Source organism: Phoca vitulina, unplaced genomic scaffold, assembly GCF_004348235.1.
Source record: "Phoca vitulina isolate PV1807 unplaced genomic scaffold, GSC_HSeal_1.0 scaffold8, whole genome shotgun sequence".
Lineage (NCBI taxonomy): Eukaryota > Metazoa > Chordata > Mammalia > Carnivora > Phocidae > Phoca > Phoca vitulina.
Genome location: NW_022589711.1, coordinates 61,127,357 through 61,147,422, shown reverse-complemented (window position 1 = coordinate 61,147,422; position 20,066 = coordinate 61,127,357). Strand labels below are relative to the sequence as shown.

Sequence of the window (20,066 nt, the reverse complement as noted above, 5' to 3'; positions counted from 1 at the left end):
ATTGGTAAAGTCTTCCAAAGGAGGGAGGGAGAAATTGGCAGGAGCGTGCCCGATTCTAAATAGCCCAAACCTGCTGCTCATATGCTCTATTCCTTGCTAAGAGTGGAAAGCCAAATGACAAGACAAAAGATGAAAGTAAGTTTTGATGTTAAAGTCTGCTTTGGCATCCTTGTAATATTGTCATAGATCATTTATATTAACTTAATATAATTACTTTAATAATGATGCATATTATAGATAGACGACTCATCTTGAATGCAAACCGTAGAAATTAAACAAATTAAGTATTTAGCTCAAAGGTTTTTTTTTTTTCCTTCTTCTTCCTTCTCCTCTTCTTCTTCTTCTTCCTCTCCTTCTGTGTCTCTTCCTGAACACAGGCAGCCAGAGATTCAGGCCCCCAGATTTCTCTCTGCAGAGTGTACTTTACCTTTTGGATGGGACTTTAAAGACTTTAAACAGCTTGAGACTTATAGTTTGCCACAGGAGCATGTAGCAAATTCCTGTTTCTACTTTTTGAACCAGGAGCTGGAGTATAAGAGCCCCGCGCAGGAAGTCGCAGGTGGTGGGAAAGGGGAAACAAGGTCATTTTCAACCATGTACATTGAGGTTGTACCTTTAAAGTCAATTCTAAATTTAATTGAAAGCTGAGGGCAGAGAAGCCAAGATCGGAGCAATGTGGTGATTTATTCTGAAGCCTGTAAGAAGTCATGCGGCTGAATGTGGGATGAGCTGGGGCTTTAATAAAAATGGCACTGGGGAAGCCAGCGGGAAGAGGCACAAGAATGGAACTGGGTTAGATGAAGGATCTCCAGGCCTGAAAGGGAGCGGGGGTCTGAGAGAGCAGTGTTTGCCCAAACTCTGCTGTTTTCACCATGATGGATGCACATAAGTAATCCGCATCAAAAGCAAAAACGAAGATCAGACAGAAGCCACCAAGACTCTTTAGACAGTGAATTTTGCATGAAATCATTAAGGCGTCCAAATTGCAGAAAGGCTCTGGAATGAAGGGCAATGAGAACTTACCTAATATTATTTCTAGCTGAAATTTAGCTGAAGAAAAATGACACGTTCCTTTATTAAAACACTACAGGACTTGACAGCAAAGCTCCCACACATTTCTATGGGTGTTATTGTCTACTAAATTATATCGGACCATTGCTACAGAAAATCCATAACGTGTTCTCAGGATCAAATCTTCTCTGTTGACAAATGTTTAGGAACAATCTTTCCGAGCTAAGAGGAAAAAAAAAAAAGGAGGAAACAGAAACTTGTTAGCAGATATTAAATTAGAAAGGAACTGAGCTAGAAATTGTACTTCATGCCTGGGTTCTAGGCTCTCTGACCTGAGGAAGGGGCTGTTTGTCCCTCTAGCTCTAGAGACTTATATGATCTGTTCCCATGACTCTAATTTTTATAGGTTTTTTTTGGGGGGGTCAACTTCACATCCTATTCAGCATCACTATTTTTGATCTTAATCTTAGAGCAAACATATTACATGTTCTTTGCAGAAAATTCAGCCAATGCAAGAAAGAATCAAGAAAAAAATAAACATCACTTGTAATCTTACCATCCAGAGATAACCACTGTTAACATTTTGGTCAATATTGCTCTGATTAAGATAATATTCAAAGGACTGGGAAGGTTTCACTTCAGAGAACCAGGCACTGCTTCCTGTTAAGGAGTAATTGTCACATTCAGAATTTGGATGTGGTGGTGGTGGCTTTTGTACAGATCTTTAGATAAGTGATCACTAACTTTGAGTGAACCTTTTCCTCATTGCTCTCTTCTTTCTAGTTGGCTGGGTTGCTATAAAGGTCTACATCTCCACAGACGAAACCACACGAGGGTCAGTCTGGATTCGGTGAACCACGTGCTTGTGACTACCAACTTTTGGCCACCACCAAGTTTCAAATAACTTCGTAGGGGAGTTTAAATCTTTATTTGTGTGTGTGTGCGTGTGTGTGTGTGTGCGCGCACGCACGCGCTTTTTGGATAATATTTGGACAAGGACTGGATAGCAATAATAGAAACCTAAAAATAATTGATAAGTCGGGGTACAGAAATGATGAATGAAGTTTCTTCTAATTATTTCCTTTATTCTTGTCACAATATTTGTGGAACAAATGAAAATAGTAAGAAAAAAGGTGACGGGGAGAGGGGCAGATGAGGATGAGGGAGTGGGCATGAACCAATTCTTTAAAAACAAGCAGTTCTGTAAATGGCAGACTTTCAGCTTTCTAGTTTCAAAAAAATCTCAATAACAATGCTTTTGCGAGGCATCTGGGTGGCTCAGTCATTAAGCATCTGCCTTCAGCTCAGGTCATGGTCCCAGGGTCTTGGGATCGAGCGCCACATCAGGCTCCCTGCTCCGCGGGAAGCCTGCTTCTCCCTCTCCCACTGCTGCTCCCCCTGCTCATGTTCCCTCTCTCGCTGTGTCTCTCTCTGTCGAATAAATAAATAAATAAACAACAAACAAACAAACAAAACAATGCTTTTGCGTTTAAGTTTACTAAATTCAAAAGCAAAAGACCCAGGTTCCAATCCCATGGCTAGCTGCTGTTGTTTCTCTGAGCTTCAATCTCCTCATCTATAAACGAGATCATTATACTGCTCTTACCTAATTGACTTTACAAAAATGTAAAAGGGAAGTTCGAATGAGGTAATTATGTGAAGAATAATGTTATTTTAGGATTCTGAGACCTTGTGGTTTTACAGTTATGTTTAATGGTTAGAATTACTTTGATTTGCCATAGAACTTCACGTTTCTAGGGGATTTCCCTCATGATAATGTTGCTTTTGTTATAGCTGATGGTGTTTAAGTTCTTCCTTTCAGGGGGTCAGAGTAAAGCCGTGGAAATTTAGGCATGAATTTTGAGAGGCCTTGGACAAGTAACTTAGGCTCACTGAACCTCAGTTTCCTGTCCTATAAAATGGGGCTATAAGATCTACCTTTCAGAGCTGCTAAAAAAATTAGGAATAATGTATGTAAAACACCAATTGGCCACAAAGTAAGTACCCTTTCTATGGTGGCTGTTATTGTTGTAACAGGATCAATTTTTAAAATATTCTCCCTCAGCTCCCTACTGTCACAGTTCATATGTAACATATGTAAAAATACAAGGACGGGTTGCTCAGAAACTCCTGATACACCGCCCTTCAGTGCTTGGGAATTTTTTTTCCCCCTTAGGAAGTTTTTCTAACTCAGTACTCTGGGAGCAAGTCCAATACCTTAGTCTTCTAAGGGATTCTGTTTGCTGATGATTCTGTTCAGAAAAGGCAACCAGTGAATACAGTCAAGACAAAGTTTAGTTTTACCAGCAAATTTGGACTTTTTCTATAAACTGTCAGCCTGGAAATAAGACTAAAAGTCACGGCCATCTGCCAACCTATACCAAGAGAAACAGGCACATAGTCAAGAGGTTTGTCAGTATGTTATGATTCTGGTTGTTTATTCAAAAGCATGTCTTGGACACTAATTATGCATTATCCAGAGCTGCCTGGGCTCTGGGGATGCAAAGCTGAGAGGTAGTGTTTACTGTGGTTACTTTTTTTCTTTCCTTTTTTTTTTTTTAAGTTTTATTTAAATTCCAGTTAGTTAACATTCAATGTGATATTAATTTCAGGTGTACAATGTAGTGATTCAACACCTATATACGACACCCGGTGCTCATCGCAAATGCCCTCCTTAATCCCCATCACCTGATTAACCCCCCCCCACCTCCCCTCTGGTAACCATCAGTTTGTTCTCTATAGTTAAGAGTCTCTTTCTTGGTTTGCCTCTCTCTTTTGTTTCCTCCCACGATCATTTGTTTTGTTTCTTAAATTCACTGTGGTTACTTTCAGTTTCAACTTTCAGGTTTGGCGTTGGAAGGAAATGAGTTTGAATCCCAGTTTAGCAGCTTCGGGGACCACTGCTCCACTGGGGTACTAGCTGAGTGACGTTATGTAAGCTGACCAATCTCCCTGAAAATCAGTTTTTACGCTGGTACACTGGATAAAAACAAAGTGTCTGCTTCCTAGACAAAAGAATGAATTGAGAAAATGAGCTAAAGTGCCTGGGTCTGCCACATGATAGGTACTCGGAAAATTATAATAGTGGTTGTTATTAGTAATGATGAGATGGAATCTTCAACTGCGAGGAATGCTCACATAGTGGCAGGAAAAAGGTGCACGAATCAAGCCCTGAATAAAAGTATGTACTCGCAGTGCTTCGGTATTATGAAGGCAGAGGTAATGCAGGCTGTGTGAAGAGGATAAGATCAGGGGAGGTTTCAAAAGAGGTATTTGAGCCTCACCTGGAAAGACGGATAGAAATTCTCCAAGAGGAGACGGGGAGAGGGTGGTCCAGGAAGAAGAGGAAGCACTAAGTGGGCATAAGGGTACAAAGGATGGTGCTTGGGCAGGGATGCTGTCCTGTGTCTTGAGTGGAGCACGGTCCCATGGTTAAGAACGGTGGGAGACGAGGTGGAAGGGCACTGTGGCTCCAGACTGGAGATGCCTTTGGATATGCATTGCCGCTGGGCTTGGTTTCTTGAGCAAGAGACAGACAATGCAGTTGTGCTAGACATCCTCCACTTGCTCCTCCAGATTCATCCTTCAACTACGTCCATCTGCTCATGGCCTAGGGGGCACACATGTTGTGGACCTCATCCACAGGCTCCCTTGACCTTGGCTTCCAGTAGGATCTGGCCAGTGGGACACAGGGAAGAAATCAGAAGGAAGAAGACTGAGATTAGGGTATTTATTCCCTTGATGGAAGTCATAGCACCTGTCAGTTGGCTCTCCCACAAAGCTCTCTACAAATACTCCTTCTATTACCCCTCCCTAAATTACCCAGTTTGAGATACCAAATGTTCTGTACCAGGACCCTGACTGAGACATAATTTAAGTAAGTAATAGAAATCAATGTGTTTGTGGGGGAGGACAAGGGCAGAGAGACCATGGCACCAATGCCGAAAGACACGAAGTTCCAAGGCATACGATTTACATGAAGCATAAAGGTTTGTCTGTTCCTTTGTGGCTGCTAGTCTGGAACAACACGGAGACATGGCATGGCTTCTTGGAAAGTGTCATCTTACCTTAAGCAATAATGAGGACATGACTGACTCATGACATGATTGAAGGGTGCCACTGTGAAATGCTGTTCCCCACCTCTGTGGGTGGACTGACTTCAAGAGGAAGACCTTGAGATAAGCGGTCTCATGTCAAGATTGTTTTTATTAGGATAGCCACAGAGGATAGACAAAAGGTGGAAGTGGTTGTGGTGACTGAGGGGGCAGATTATCAAGAAAACGCCCTTCTTCTAGGCCCGTTTTTCCTATACAAGGAGCCAACAGAGCTGCTCTTCTCCACCTCCGCTCTTCATCTTATCCCAAGTATGTAGGCACAATCTACCCCTCTCCTCCACTCCTGTCCATCTTGTGCTCTGGGAAGAATGGGATGCAACCATTTCCTTTTTATGGCTCTCCCCAGGGGTTTGAATTCTGAGCCTCAGCTTTAATTATGTAATAAAAACATATGTTTTCTACTGCAAGAATTTTAGACAGCAGTGAGTCGGAGGAGGGGGAGATGGGGTGAGGATGTAAGGGTAGAGAGGACTAAGTGACTTCCACTGAGCAGTAATTGCAGTGGAGAGTAGAAGACCATTCTCAGACCTCGGAGGCATAGCTGGAAGCATTTCATTCAATAATCATTTCAGATTGAGAGCTGTGTATGCAAGGCACTGCTGGGCTTTGGGAAAATGCAAAGTGGAATGGAGGGGGATAATATGGGGAGAGGATGAGACCTATACACACATATGTAAGTAGATGAAGGAGCTGGGATGGGGTTTAGAAGACAAAGAGATGAGATCAGGTTGTGGGAACTGGACCATAGAGACAGTATTTGAAGTGGGTCTTGGAATGTGGGCAGACATGGAAATATCAGGGGATTTCTGGGCCCTTCTTCTTCATCCTTGCCACCTTTCTTGCCCTTCCCCCAAAGCAATGAATCTGCTTCATTATGTGTAGAGAGCAATTTCAAATATTTGATGAATAAGTATTACATAGATAAAATTTATCCAGGATACACTTCAAGGTGTATGTGGTCTAGCACAAATCGTATTTTGCATCAGCTACCTTCATCACCACCTCAACCACACCAGCAGTAAATTAATATCTGCTTCTGATTACAGAATTAATACACAAATACATTTTGATCTTAACAAAATTGAACCATTTTATTCATAACAGAAATTCCCATTGAAATCACCACCCCCAAACCCATATTTACTTCTAGAAATATATTGTTCTGTGTGTGGGTCTGTGGTTACATTATGGATCATACTGTGTGTTCATTCTGCAGTCTGCATTTATTACTCAGTATATCTTGGAGCTCATTCTGAGTTGCTTCACAGAGATCGACCCTCATTCTTTTTAATTGCGCCTAGCAGTTCTTTGTTTCTAGAGATAGTTTTGGAAACACTTTTCATAAGTTTTTCAGAAACATTCCTGATGATAAAAATCACCCAGACCTATCCACTGCCTTCCCTAAGAGAATCTGTTTCTGTAGGACTGGGAAGGGGGTTGAAGAAATTATTTTCCAATATCGCAGGTGATTTTAATTTTCAGTAGGTCTGGAAACCCTCTCATGGTTTGCTTAACTATTTCCCTATCAAAGGGCATTTCAGCAGTTTGGATTTTTTTGTATTACAAATAATGCTGCAGTGTACATCCTTATACCTTCTTCCTAGTGCATGTGTATTTTTCTGAGGTTGATACTGAAAAATGGAACTGATAGGTCACAGAATGTGTGCATTTTAATATTATATTAGATATTGCCAAATTGCCTCCTAATGTGGCTATAGCAGTGTTTGGCCCCATCACTGTCTCAACATTATTCTTCTTAGTATATTAAAAAGATGAATTACATCTGCTCTTTCATCATGTCCCAACATCAAGTTGTACCAGAACTCATCATCATACCACTCCCAGTCTGTTCTTTACTATTCCAGTAAAAGGAATAAAGCTCACCCAGATACCTGGAGGTTCCTGGCTGGCTCAGTCGGTGGAGCGTGCAACTCTTGATCTCCGGGTGGTGAATTCAAGCCTCATGCTGGGTGTAGAGGTTACCAAAACCAAAAAAATAAATAAATAAATAAACTTAAAAAAAAAAAGAAAGAAAGCTTACCCAGATACTTAAGCCAGAAATCTAGGAGGCTTCTTAGCTTCCTCTTACTTCTTCTCATTCCCTAGCACTAATTGGTCACAAAGATTTAGCAAATTTTATCACTTTACTACCTGAAGACTCCTGCATGTCTCCCATCACCACATAATTCAATCCCTCCCCCCCCTTTTTTTTTTACTTTAGACAATGTAATAAACTCCTCATAGATCTCTCTGCTCCTCCTTCCACAACCCCCTAATATTCGTACATATTAATTATATCAGCACACTGATTACAACAATTTTTTTTAAGATTTTATTTATTTGTTTGAGGGAGAGAGAGAGAGAGAGACAGAGTGAGGGAGAGAAAGAACGAGTGGGGGGAGGGACAGAGGGAGAGGGAGAAGCAGGCTCTCTGCTGAGCATGGAGCCCCTTTGAGGGCTGGATCCCAGGACTCTGGGATCATGACGTGAGCCAAAGGCAGATGCTTAACTGACTGAGCCCTTGATTACAACTCTTTAATGCCTACCAATTACCACCCAAATCAACTTTATACTTAAGGATTTGCAAAGAATACAAAATCAACCAACTACTTTTTGTCCAATTCTTGTCAAAGTCCTGCTCCATAGAAATGATATCTATGAAGAATTGTTTGAAGGACATGCAGCCTATCTATTCTTCTAGCTATTCTAGATTTTGGTTCTTAAAAAACCATAAACAATACCTAGTCAAAACTATTATAGTTCCCTGTAGAATTGCTTTCTATGAGTTATTATTTGCTTTGTCTATTTTCCTTTTAAGAAGCATGGCAAAAAAACTCTCTATATTCTCAAAATCTAGAACAATGTTTTATTTACATAAATATTATCATATATATGCACATATATATGTATCTACACACACACACACACACACACACACACACCCCAAATTGAAACCAATAGGAAAAATCCAAACTTAATCATCTTCCCTAGGATGTCTTTTCTGGTTATTTTTACCTACTATACATTACGTAACCCCAGACCTACTTACTCTTCCCTGCATGATCCAACCTTTGTTATGCCTCTGTGCTATATCCTCTGCCTGGACTCCTTCCCCCGCCCCCCTTCTTGTCAAGCTGAGGACTCTATTCAGCCAAAAGACCAACTCAAAGTCACTCCAGGTAAGCTGAGTTGCTCCTTCCTCTATGCTCCCATAGCACATTACCTATCAATCAGCGCTTCTCACACTGCTTTGCAGTTACTTGCTTTTATGTGTATCCCCTCCTCTAGAATGTGTGTTTCTCTAAGTCAGGGCATGGGTCTTCTTCATCTTTATATCCCTCACACTGCCTAAGAGAAGCATGGAACTTCACACAGTAGCTGTTTAATAAGTATTTATGGAATAAATGAGTGGATAGCGGGGCTTTGTGATATGAACAGAGGCAACTCCTTTTAATCTTCCTTCCATCCTGTGCAGCAAACTGGAGCCCCTGAAATGGCCACAATTACCCAAATTGTCATAACTGCTATGGACAGCTGTGACTGCAAGAAAGAGAAGTCTTGAGCTGTGAAGGACATTTCACCCCCTGGCCTTTGGCACCGAACGTATATGGCTGAATGTCCATGGCCAGAGGACACAGCCTGCCATGTCTGAGATTATCCTTCTGCCTAAGAGCCTGGCTTGTGGGGTAAGAGCAGAGGCTGGGGTGGGGAAGTTTGGACATATTATATATTTTTTTCTTTTGATGGTACCACCTCTTCCTACAGAAGGCTCAAAAACCTTGGAAATTAAGTCATTCCACGAAGGGACAGTTTGCTGTGTTTGTTTTTAATACATCACAAACATATATACTAAAGTCCATTAAAATACACAGATTTTTGGGGTGCCTGGGTGGCTCAGTTGATTAAGTGTCTGCCTTTGGCTCAGGTCATGATCCCGGGGTCCTGGGATCAAGTTCCACATTGGGATCCCTGCTCAATGGGGAGTCTGCTTCTCCCTCTCCCTTTGCTACTCCCCCTGCTTGCACTCTCTCTCTCTCAAATAAATAAAATCTTGAAAAAATTACATGGATATTTTTTAGCGTCAAAGAAGTCAGCAAATATTTTCCATCCTAAGGTGAAGTTGGGTCTTTTGAGCAGTCAGATACCATGTCTTTGGTTTTTGTCCTGTGTGTGAGATAAATGTCATACTATGTATTTTGAAAAAGAAAGCAAATTAAAAAAAAAAATAAAGCAAACCAAGGACCCATCACAAGCAGTACAATGGAATGAGGAACAACTGGGTGTAGAAAGAAGGAAATCTTCATTAGTGTTTATTAGATGTCCCATGGGTATGGTAAAGGCATAATAAAGCAGCAGTTTTGACTGGACCCTGTGGAGGGGTTGGGGGGACATGGGGAAAAGGAGGGTGGTCCTGCTGCCGGGAAAAGCCTGACTCCTGACTTTGGGTTAAGGCTACCCAGGAGGCCTTAATTAACCACCAGGGAGTTCCATTCAGGGACTTTATAGTTTTCCATGATGATTTTTAATTTAGGGTTTTTCTCAATGTTTGAGCCCGAGTTTCTGTTACGATTAAGTTGGTGCCAAATTGTGTTACTTTCGTTGTACCCGGCTAACCAGAAAAAAACATTATTAGACCTGATGCATAAGAGACATGCTAGCACCATGCAAAGATGTAAGAGTCCCATAGCCAGCGGTGGAGGGAGGGTTCATGGAAAAGCCATGAGAAATTGGGTCATCATCTAGCACCCAGAGTGGCCTGGGCATGGGGACCAATGAGAACCTGCTATTGTGTGTGCTCTGGAAGAGCCATGATTTGGTTTCAGCAAAATGTCACCAACTGTCACATTAAATTAGTGTTCACTTGGGGGCGCCTTGCTGACTTGGTTGGAAGAGCATGCGATTCTTGATCTCTGGGTCATGAGTTCCAGCCCCATGTAGGGTGTAGAGATTACTTAAATAAAGAAATGAATAGATAAACAAACTTTAAAAAATTAGTGTTCACTTGAATTCCACCAGTTTGGGATTTGATTTTCATTTAAATTTATTTTTACTGCATTGTTGCTTAAGTTCCACGTATTGAAGGAGTTAATGCCTATATAAATAGTATTATCTTATTTAAATGATATTATAATTAAAAGAGCCTAAGTCAACACTGGGTCCCTAAGAGTTCGGTGTTTTATTTTGTTTCTCCTTTGAAAGGGATCTGTACCTTGTTTAAGACTGAGAAACATTGATTTGAAATCTCCTTCCTCTAACAATTGGACATCGGCCTAAGTAGAACTCTGCTCTAAGGGCAGAAAAACTCGGGCTGTTAGTCTCTTACAATGGTCATGTGAGAGCGTGAGAACCTTGGCCATTTGACCCACGAGCTGACATGAACTGTCCAATATGGACAAAGGACCTCACACATTAAACCTCATTTAATTTTCACAACCGCCATTGTCCTGATTTTACAGGTGGAAACCAATAGGCTCGGAGACGATAGGAAGTTAAGCACCGGCAGACTTAGGTAAGTGCTACGGTGGGATTCCAACCCAAGTATATGTATAGCTCTAAAAGTCAGTTCCAGACTTTGCTTTTTAATTTTTCATTTTTTTCTAGTCTTCTATCAAAATTATATATGCCCATGGTTTAAAGAATAAATGGTTCCACAAGGTTTACAAAGAAACGCAATAGGTCTCTACCTCCCCGTCCGCCACTTTCCCCACCCCAAAGGCGATCACTTTCATGTGTCAGCCGCTGCTTTTTATATTGACCTCCATGTCTCTATCTCATATGCTTAAATTGCCGACTTCTTGATTTTTTCAGTTGTAGGTGCTAAGTAATAACTTTTCACTGTAGAAGATGAGGGTTGGCTCTCTTCCTCCCTGCCCCCCAGGACGCTCTACTACACACACAACTTTCCTCATCCCCTCTGCCCTCCCAATTTAATTATGTCAGAATTTTTGTAGGGTCTGCACTAGGGTTTACACAACAATGACCATTCACAGCTGAGTCATTTTGTAAACCATGATATTGCTTACTTTTTCCATTTGCCTTGTGTTCTGTGTGTTTTGTTTTATTTTCTTTTAATCATTTCAATCTATACTTTTTGGGATTTGGCTTCACTGGAGATGTGCAGATAGATCACATACCTTAGCAGTTTTATCCCTTGCAGATTCTCTCCAGGGGCATTATGGTTTGCAGCAGTTTGGGCTAGTTGCTCTCAGAGATTCCTTTTACCATCACCCTGTAAATTCCCTTCACTCCCCAGTGAACTGAGGACCACCCAGGTGCCCCCTGTTTATCTGTTCTTTTTGGAACTCGCGTTCTTTGGATATTACACCCATAAGAATATCTTTTATCTTTTCTTTCCTGTGTTCTATCTAATTTTTCTTATCTTTAGGTCTTTTTGCTTAATTTTCTGGCATAGTTTATGGGGCACCTGGGTGGCTCAGTTGGTTAAGCGTCTGCTTCTGGCTCAGGCCCTGATCTCAGGGTCCTGGGATGGAGCCCCGAGTTGGGCTCCCCACTCAGCGGGGAGTCTGCTTCTCCCTCTGCTCTTCCTCCCACTTGTGCTCTTTATCTCAAATAAATGAATAAAAATCTTTACTAAAAAAATTTTTCTGGCATAGTTTTATCTTTCAACCCTTTTGTTGTGTTTTTCATATTTTTTATTTCTAATCATTCTTTTTGTTTTTTGAATGTTCTTTAAAACATAATATTCCATCCTTGTTTCATAATTGCGATATTTTATCTGATAGTATTTTTTTCCTTATTGTATAATCTTTGTTTCATTCAAATTGCTATTTTCTGTCCATTTGTTTTAGTCACTGTTTTAATATTTGAGGCCTTTCTTAGCAATCTGTCAATCTTATCTGTCTGCTCTGATCTTAGTGGTTGGGAGCTTATCAATTGGGGTTCATTGGGGGGCCATGTGGCTAGACCTTTTAGTTGGGGAAACTCTAGGGTAGGTTTGTATCTAGATTTTTTTCGTTTTCGGTTGTCAGAGAAATGCTTCCATTTTTTGGTTGGAGGGTGAAGGCATGGCCGCTGAGTGTGGATTCCAGAGGGCACTGGCAGTGTGCACGCCGGTGTGGTGTGCATGGGGAGCTCTCAGCACCTGCAGTCACACACCCTTTGACTCCGTACAGTACTTCTGTCTTCAGCTGTGCTCCGTCTCTCTCCACTCCAGAGACCCTCTGTTTTACTCTCAGAGAATACATCTTCAATCTTTTGCAGGGATGAGGGGGGGTTGGTTCTTACCCAGCTATACAGGGTGGGGGGCAGGATCTGGAGTCCCCCAGGGGAGGAAAAATAGCCTTAAATGTATTTTTTAAATTAATTAATTAATTTTATTATTATTATTAACATATAATGTTTTATTTGTTTCAGGGGTACAGGTCTGTGATTCCTCAGCACAATTCACAGTGCTCACCACAACACCTACCCTCCCCAATGTCCATCACCAATGCATTTTTCTCAATAAAAGGCAAATAGTTGTTAAAAGTAGAAAAATTATAAGTAGACCAAGACAAAAAAGTAGAAAATAAAAACCATTCCGAATCTCAATGTCCAAAGATAACCACTGCTAACCTGTTGGTATATTTCCTTCTCATCTTTTGACCTGTGTGTGCATTTATATACGTTTGTTTTATTTCTTCAAGCAGAATTATGGGAATGCAATGAATATTGCTTCCTCATTGTATGAGATTTTTCAGGAATGGCTTTTAAAGACTCTTACCAGCTTTTTGTAGGTAAATGCCTTTTGGAATCTAATAACAAACAGGACTGAATTAGTAAGCCAGTCCCTGAATTTAGAGGTTAAATCCTACCCCTGTCCCCATGTGCACATTTTATCATTTTAAGTTAGTTAATAGGGAAAGGGAAACATTCAATAAAAAGAAGTAAAATGCCCTTAAACCCACCAAAGGTTTGCACTTGGTTGCATTTTTAATTCATTCCTTTTCACTAGCAACACCAAAGTTGAAAGTGTCAGGAACTCACCGTGAGAGAGAAAAAAATAATTTATTATCAAAAGTAATAGGATGAGATCTTGGAAGCTCAATTCCATTGTTTTGTAGAATTAATTTCAGCAGGTCACGTGCTACTCACACTGACCTAAAGCCAAACAGGGGCAACACAGACTGGGCATAAAAGAAATGCGTGTTTCCTGATACAGGGGGTTGCGGGAGGCAGGCTTTGACTTCTTTCTTCGTTTTGGGGAATTCGGTCCCCTACATTTGGCCCCTTTCCCCCAACCTACTTTGCACCCCACCGCCCATCAACAAGAACAAAAACTTGTCTTGCTAATGTGCTTGGGGAAGAACTCACTAAAATATGCATTGCAGATTAAATTTCCTTCTGGGTACTAGTCACATGAAGTATAACTACCTATGTAGGGATTCTGGCAAATTGTATATTCTAACCAGGGTTATGTGGGTTATTTATTCTCTAAGCAATTGTGTACAACTTTCTGCTTATACATAATTGGATTTGTCAGGTATGTCCCCATCAAGGATAAGATTTTTCATGAATAGGTTTATTAATATTACCATAGATAGAAAATATAGGAATTTCTCCAACTGAGTACAAGTACCTTAATATGCATGCACAAAAAAGAAATGAAAAATAAAGCAAACATATTTTGTCTCTGCTACCCATCTATGAACTCTTTAAAGCTGGCTAAAATCAGTCTTATTAAGGTAACCTTTCCCCAGTGCACATTACAAGGCCCAGCCATGGTAGGGTCCTAATAAACATTGAATAAATGAGTGAAACTGAATGTGATTCCATTTTTCAGATTGAGTTTAGGGAACTGAACTCCATGTTAACTCAAAAGAAATCCGTGGGAGGGACTCATTTGTGAGGAGGCCCCCGTGGGTGGTTGCCAGCACAATGCAAACATTCTTCGCTTTGTCACCCTGCCTCCTTCTTACCACTGGCCCATTCCCTCCCTCTGTCTGGGTGTCAAGAAGGTGGAAGTGGAGAAGCCCTTTGCCCCTTTCCCTGCCCTTTTCATCCTCCATTTTGCTGGACTCTCCGCCGCATTCCCTCGCGCACCACGGTCTCCCTTTAGAGCCTCTTGATCAGCGTGGATAGCCTCCCCCATCCCCGGCTGCTTCCCCCATTGCCGAGGTTGGACCAAGCCCCTCGCTCATACTGGCATCCGGGCTTCCCCCTTCCAGTTTAAATGACGCCAGTGCTACTTGTGGGCCAGTTATCCTGTCTCCGAAGGAAGGAACAGTCGAAGAGCAGAAATGATAAAGTGGAAGGGAGGTGAGGAGGTTGCGAAGGACGGAGAGAAAGCGTTGGCAAGGAGGCAGTTAACATACAAACAAACAAAAACAATGTCTGGAACTTTTTATACAGTTAAATGTATTTAATTATTTTACTCTGAGATGATGAGCTCTCAACAGTTTTTGCGTTAGCGTGTTCTTTCTTTTATGAGCAAATGGCAATGAAATAAAGAGTTGGTAAGTTGGCTCATAATTTTATGATTATTTTTTAAATGAAATTGTAGTGGTCTGGGAAATCCCAATGCCTGGCAGAGAGATTGAGAACTCTTAATGGCTTTGGAGTCAGTGTCTAGGCTTAAACACTACTTTGTGTCCTTGGGCAAGTGACTTAACCTTCTGGATTTCAGTTTCCTCATCTGAAAATAATAAGTCCCTGGGGGAGGTTAAAGACGACAATGAAAGACACGTGCTTAGCACCACGTGGAGAACGTAGAGGTCACTGTTAGCTTTTATTATTATTAATCTAAAGATAAAAGGAATTTACTTGTATTTAGGTACTTGCTAAGGGACTAGCTTCACGTGTGGGGGTGCGTTTTAAGTGTTGGCAGACTGACAACAATTTGGGAGGACCAGGTTGATTTTTCTCTATAAAAATATAATTGGAAAGGCGATGGCCTTGGTAGCAGATCTGTGTTTGCAGCCCGGTTTTGCAGTGTACCAGCAGAGTGACCTTGGGTAGTGTAGATGACACCGGAGCCTCATTGTCTCCTCATCCATCAGATGGGGTAATCATGCTCACTATGCAGCGTTCTTGGAAGGCACCTTGTTCAATGATGGGTACTAGTAATGGCCCAGCACAGTAAATAGCTGTCGGCATAATTAATTTTCACACAACCCTTTAAGGCAGGTTTCATTATTACCCCCAGTTTAAATATAAGAAAACCGATGCAACAGTGTTGTGTGGTGTCTGATGGCAGCTACGCTTGGGGTGAGCATAGCATAAGGTAGTTGTCCATTCGCTAAGTCGTACACCTGAAACTAATGTCACATTTGTGTATCAACTATACCTCAATTAAAAAAAACACATAAGTGTAAGAAAACTGAGAATAAAGTACCTTGCCCAAGGTCACACAGGTGGCAGAGCCCAAATATGAACCCAGACTGTCTTTATTTTATTTTCCTCTGGCCAGATTTATTGAACATAACAAAATTCTATGTACAAAGTGACCTGGACCTGCTGCTTCAAAACATGATCTTTTCTTACTAATATTTTGATAAGTCAGTCCATCGAGTGTCAAAAGCAGCTTAGTCTAAAATTAATGGAAGAGTGCCCAATGCACACTAAATAAATGGCCTAACTACTGGAACTGTAATAGTTCTGCAATATAATTAACATTGGTAGGATGGAGCCCCTGTGACAGGCTGCTGGAGAACTGATATGAGATGTCAAGAGGCCGCTTTGGGCACTGCCGCTGTGATGCTGTCATGTTTCTGGATCCTAATGTTCCCATTATCTGATTCTAGACACACCACAGGAATATCAGTGGGGTCTGAGGTTAGCTGAGTCGCTTGCTGGGCCAGAACAGATATTACCCCAGCACGCTCATCTGACGGTCCCACGGCAGCCCAGATTAAGTCCTTGTGAATCTGTGCACAGGACTCTGACGATGGATGGATTCTTCTTTGTGTCCTCCAAGTGCTGCTCCAAGGTGGCCTCCATCCTGCCCGCTGTCTGCCCGCCCCGAACCCAGACTGTCTTTAAAGGCCACTCCCTTAACCACTAAGCAACACTTTAAGGATAAAGGTGCCCTGTGGAGACGGTCTGGGGATGCTCACCAGTGAACTAGATTTGGGAGGAGATGCAAATCACAAAAGTAAACAACATCGATTTGGAGAGGAAAGACTTTTCCTAGGGTGTATGTTCTTTTTTTTTTTTTTTAAGATTTTATTTATTTATTTGACAGAGAAAGACATAGCGAGAGCAGGAACACAAGCAGGGGGAGTAGGAGAGGAGCAGAGAGCCCGATGTGGGACTTGATCCCAGGACCCTGGATCATGACCTGAGCCGAAGGCAGACGCTTAACGACTGAGCCACCCAGGCACCCTAGGGTGTATGTTCTTAATTCATATTTCTGAGGGGCCATAATTTGTTAAATTTTTCTATATACACATAGTAAGCATCTAATAGCATTTGTTTGCTGAGTCAGTTTGGGATTAACATACCTTCCTAGAATAAGAGGCCTAAGGCACCATCCCTGCCTCGGGCAATGGGCACTTATTAGGGGAGACCCACACACAATCGCACTGCAGGGAGACAAGCTTTGGAGCCGTGCTTGAGTGCCCAGGGTTGGAGCACTAGGCTGGGGGGAAAGGGGAGACGAAGAGAGGTGGCTGGGGGCAGCTTTCCCCACACAATTGTTTCCAGAAGTGAGTACCGGAAGCTGAGTAGGAGTTAGCCACATGACGGGGAGATGAAGAGCCTTCCAGGCCAGGGGTTGCAAAGTGGCAGCTCCCTTTTGGTCCGCAGATGTGTTTTGATTATTCACAACTACTTGCCAACGTTTAGATATTGGGAGCTTTCACATAAATAAGACGATTTCTGGCTTCTCTTGAAAACTTGGAAGCTCTAGAGGCCCTGGGCCCACCTTCCTGCCCGACCACAATTGCTGGACCAGGGTAAGGGACACTCTGAGTGGGACGGCTCACTAGCACTGCGCCTAGCAACTGAGTTTCCTAGCCCCCTCTAACCCAGGGCCCCAGAAGAAAGGAAACAACATGGGGTTTGTACTGGCAGCTGTTTAGTTGCTCGGATATTAAAGTTCCTGACACAGAGCTTCTGAAGAGGGGCCAAGCAAAGTGATTAAAAATCTTAATGGATTTATAAATGGCCAGTTGATTATATTAAATGACAACAGGAGGAATGGCAATAGTAGGAACGATTTCCTCTCTCTTTGATTAACTTTTCAGCTCAGAGGAGGGGGAATTTCTTTTACCCTAATTTATCGAAGGTATAAATGTGAATTTTGTATACTTTAAAATAATGATCCTCAAGCTTTGTTGCTTTTAAAAATACCAAGGCCCAGGCCGTATCCCAGGCCAATGGTATCACACCCAAGCATTCAAAGAGTTTTTTAAAACTCCCCAGGTGAGTCTGTTGAGCAGCTAGTTTTAGTTTTGAGCACCAGGGGTCTGGTGCCGGCCTTTTTCACTTAATGTCCCTGGAGCACTGGCTCATCTCGGTGACTTGTGAGTCCATGGCAATGCTGTCCTTCAGAACATGTTTCCAGACTGCTGGAAAGAAGCTCCAGCCTAAAGGCCACACGTGTTGGTCCCTCTGAGTCAGAGGAAAGCCCAATTCTAAACCCTAGGGAAAAGCGACTTCCCTGCATGTTGAAGAGGATTGTTGCTTTTTGGCACCTGGAGCATTTTTACCTGAGGGTTCTGACAATTTAAATAATTGGTATGCTCTAACTATTCTGGCTGGCAGAAGTGTGGTTTTGCTGATGAGCTGTAAAAACATGTAACAAATAGGCTTCAGGCTAAAGATATCTGGAGAGAGAGACAGAGAGAGAGAGGGAGAGGGAGAGAGAAGGGAAGAAGAACGGAAGGAAGACAGGCAGACAAACAAGTAAGTAAGCTAGCTCTCTCATTTTATTCCACTGACTTGTTTAAAACATTTTAATCAGATTTCTTCCTTCAGGATAGCAACTTAGTGAATATGGCCACATTTCCAGAGGTCCAGGTCCTTTTGGATGACTAACTTGTATAAAACTCGGCTAGTGTGCGCAGTAAATTATTTCAGCATAAACTAAAACAATTTCTCAAAGAAATGTTCCTGTGGAAAAAATTGCTGAAAAATACCCCCAACTGTCTAAACCCAATCTATACTTTTGGCCCAAGCACTGAATTCTCTAGTCCCAAGAAGGAAATATCAGTGAAAATTGTAGCTCTGCCTTCATATAAGTAAGCCATTGTAACAATACTTTTTGGCCAACATACAAATGGATCATTGACTAAAAATGATGAAAAGTGAAGACTTCCTAAGCTTTTTTTTCCCCCCTCATAATCATCTCATGTCTTGGAGCTGAAGTATCTTTCTGTGAGACTTAAAACTGAAAATACATGAGTTACAAATTTAGCAGCTCTAGCTTCTCTACTAAGACAATGTTTGGATGCAACTCTTATTTCTGGGGCAGATCACACACTTGTTCGATACTTGAAGAAAATGAGTTGAGATAATGTCTTACATTGAGGAAACTTGGCAGTCACTGGTTGACTGAAGAACTTTTAGAGCTAATCAGAATGTTGAGTTGTCTTCAGCTTTAAAAATGATTTTGTTTTAACATATGTTAGCTGAAGCAAAAAATAATACAGTAGGAGCTATGCGTCTATCAGAGTGACTGACAGATTGAAATTCTCTAGAAAAATAGATTATTTTCCCTCAAAGAGAGTAAAGTTTTGGTTTTCAAAGTCAATCAGAAAACTAATAATTTGGACAGGAAAGGAATCAGCTTCTCTCTTTGAGACAGTATATTTCTAATGATTTTTATGGAGACTGTAATAAGGATCAAGAAACAAAAGCTTAATATGGACATGTTTTTAGCTAGCAGATTGAAAAGAAATAATGGCATGAAATAAAGTGATTTTTCATACTGACAAAATTCTCATGTCTTTTATATTGTCTAGAATAAAATCGATAAATAAAAAAAAATCTGTAACAGTTCAGTTCTCTAATACTAGCTATTTTTTTTGTGTGGTTAAAACCTTATCAGTTATGTTCATATATATTTTATATTTTTATATTATGTATGTTCATATTTTATGTATTTTATATTTTTGGGAAGATTCAGTCTTCTAAATACTCAGTATTTATATGTATATATAGTATTAAAATTAAATTTCAATGATAAGAAAATTTCCTGATATTTAGATTTCAAGACACAATTTAAAATGTGATGGCTTATCTTGGCAATACTACTTCTAAGACTATGGGGGCAAACATACTTAAAAAGACATTTTAGACACTTACATTTAGGGGCGCCTGGGTGGCTCAGATGGTTAGGCATCTGCCTTCGGCTCGGGTCATGATCTCAGGATCCTGGGATCGAGCCCCGCATCGAGCCCCGCATTGGGCTCTCTGCTCAGCGGGAAGCCTCCTTCTCCCTCTCCCTCTGCTGCTCCCCCTGCTTGTACTCTCTCACTCTCTCTGTCGAATAAATAAATAAAATCTTAAAAAAAAAAACACACATTTGTAAAAATATCAGCATTCTTTGATGAGGAAAGGGGAAACTCCCTCACATATCTGCTTGCCTTATAGTCTTTCATTTCCTTTCCATAAAATGGCATTGATGGGCTTGAGTGAAAAGTAGGTCAGCATGTGGAAGAAAATATCAGATGCAAACAGCATTCTTTCTCCTTTCTCCTCTAGATGTGACATCGCACCTGGGTGTTCCCCGAAACAACAGCATAATTTTGTGTAGTTTCTACAGCATCCTTCCTTAAAGGCTTTGGGGAGATGTCTGTCTCCTCCCTCATCCCTGAGAGGAACATGTGTTTTCCGAGCAATGATGCTGTTACCCCCATTTTGTGACGTCTTGTCATGTTCAGCCTCAAGCCCTCCTCTCCCTTCTCCAGTCGGCTAACTCCAGGCTCAATTGAGGTGTCATGGACCCCTTTTCAGGGGAGCCCTCCCTGACCACCCTTCTCTGGACAAAGTCTGGAT

The 20,066-nt window shown here is 41.4% G+C and overlaps 1 protein-coding gene across 4 annotated transcripts in view; it reads left to right on the top strand.

Moving 5' to 3' along the window:
- Positions 1 to 20,066, top strand: part of SOX2 (SRY-box transcription factor 2) — an 808,376-nt gene that overhangs the window by 721,799 nt on the left and 66,511 nt on the right. For 2 of the 4 annotated variants that reach the window (XR_004299829.1, XR_004299827.1), the window contains 2 exons: positions 8,602 to 8,812; positions 10,583 to 10,635. The gene's annotated coding sequence lies outside the window, so the exon portion shown is untranslated. Of the gene's footprint in view, positions 1 to 8,601; positions 8,813 to 10,582; positions 10,636 to 12,500; positions 12,530 to 20,066 lie in introns of those variants that run through there. The other 2 variants (XR_004299828.1, XR_004299830.1) reach the window with 2 other exon arrangements.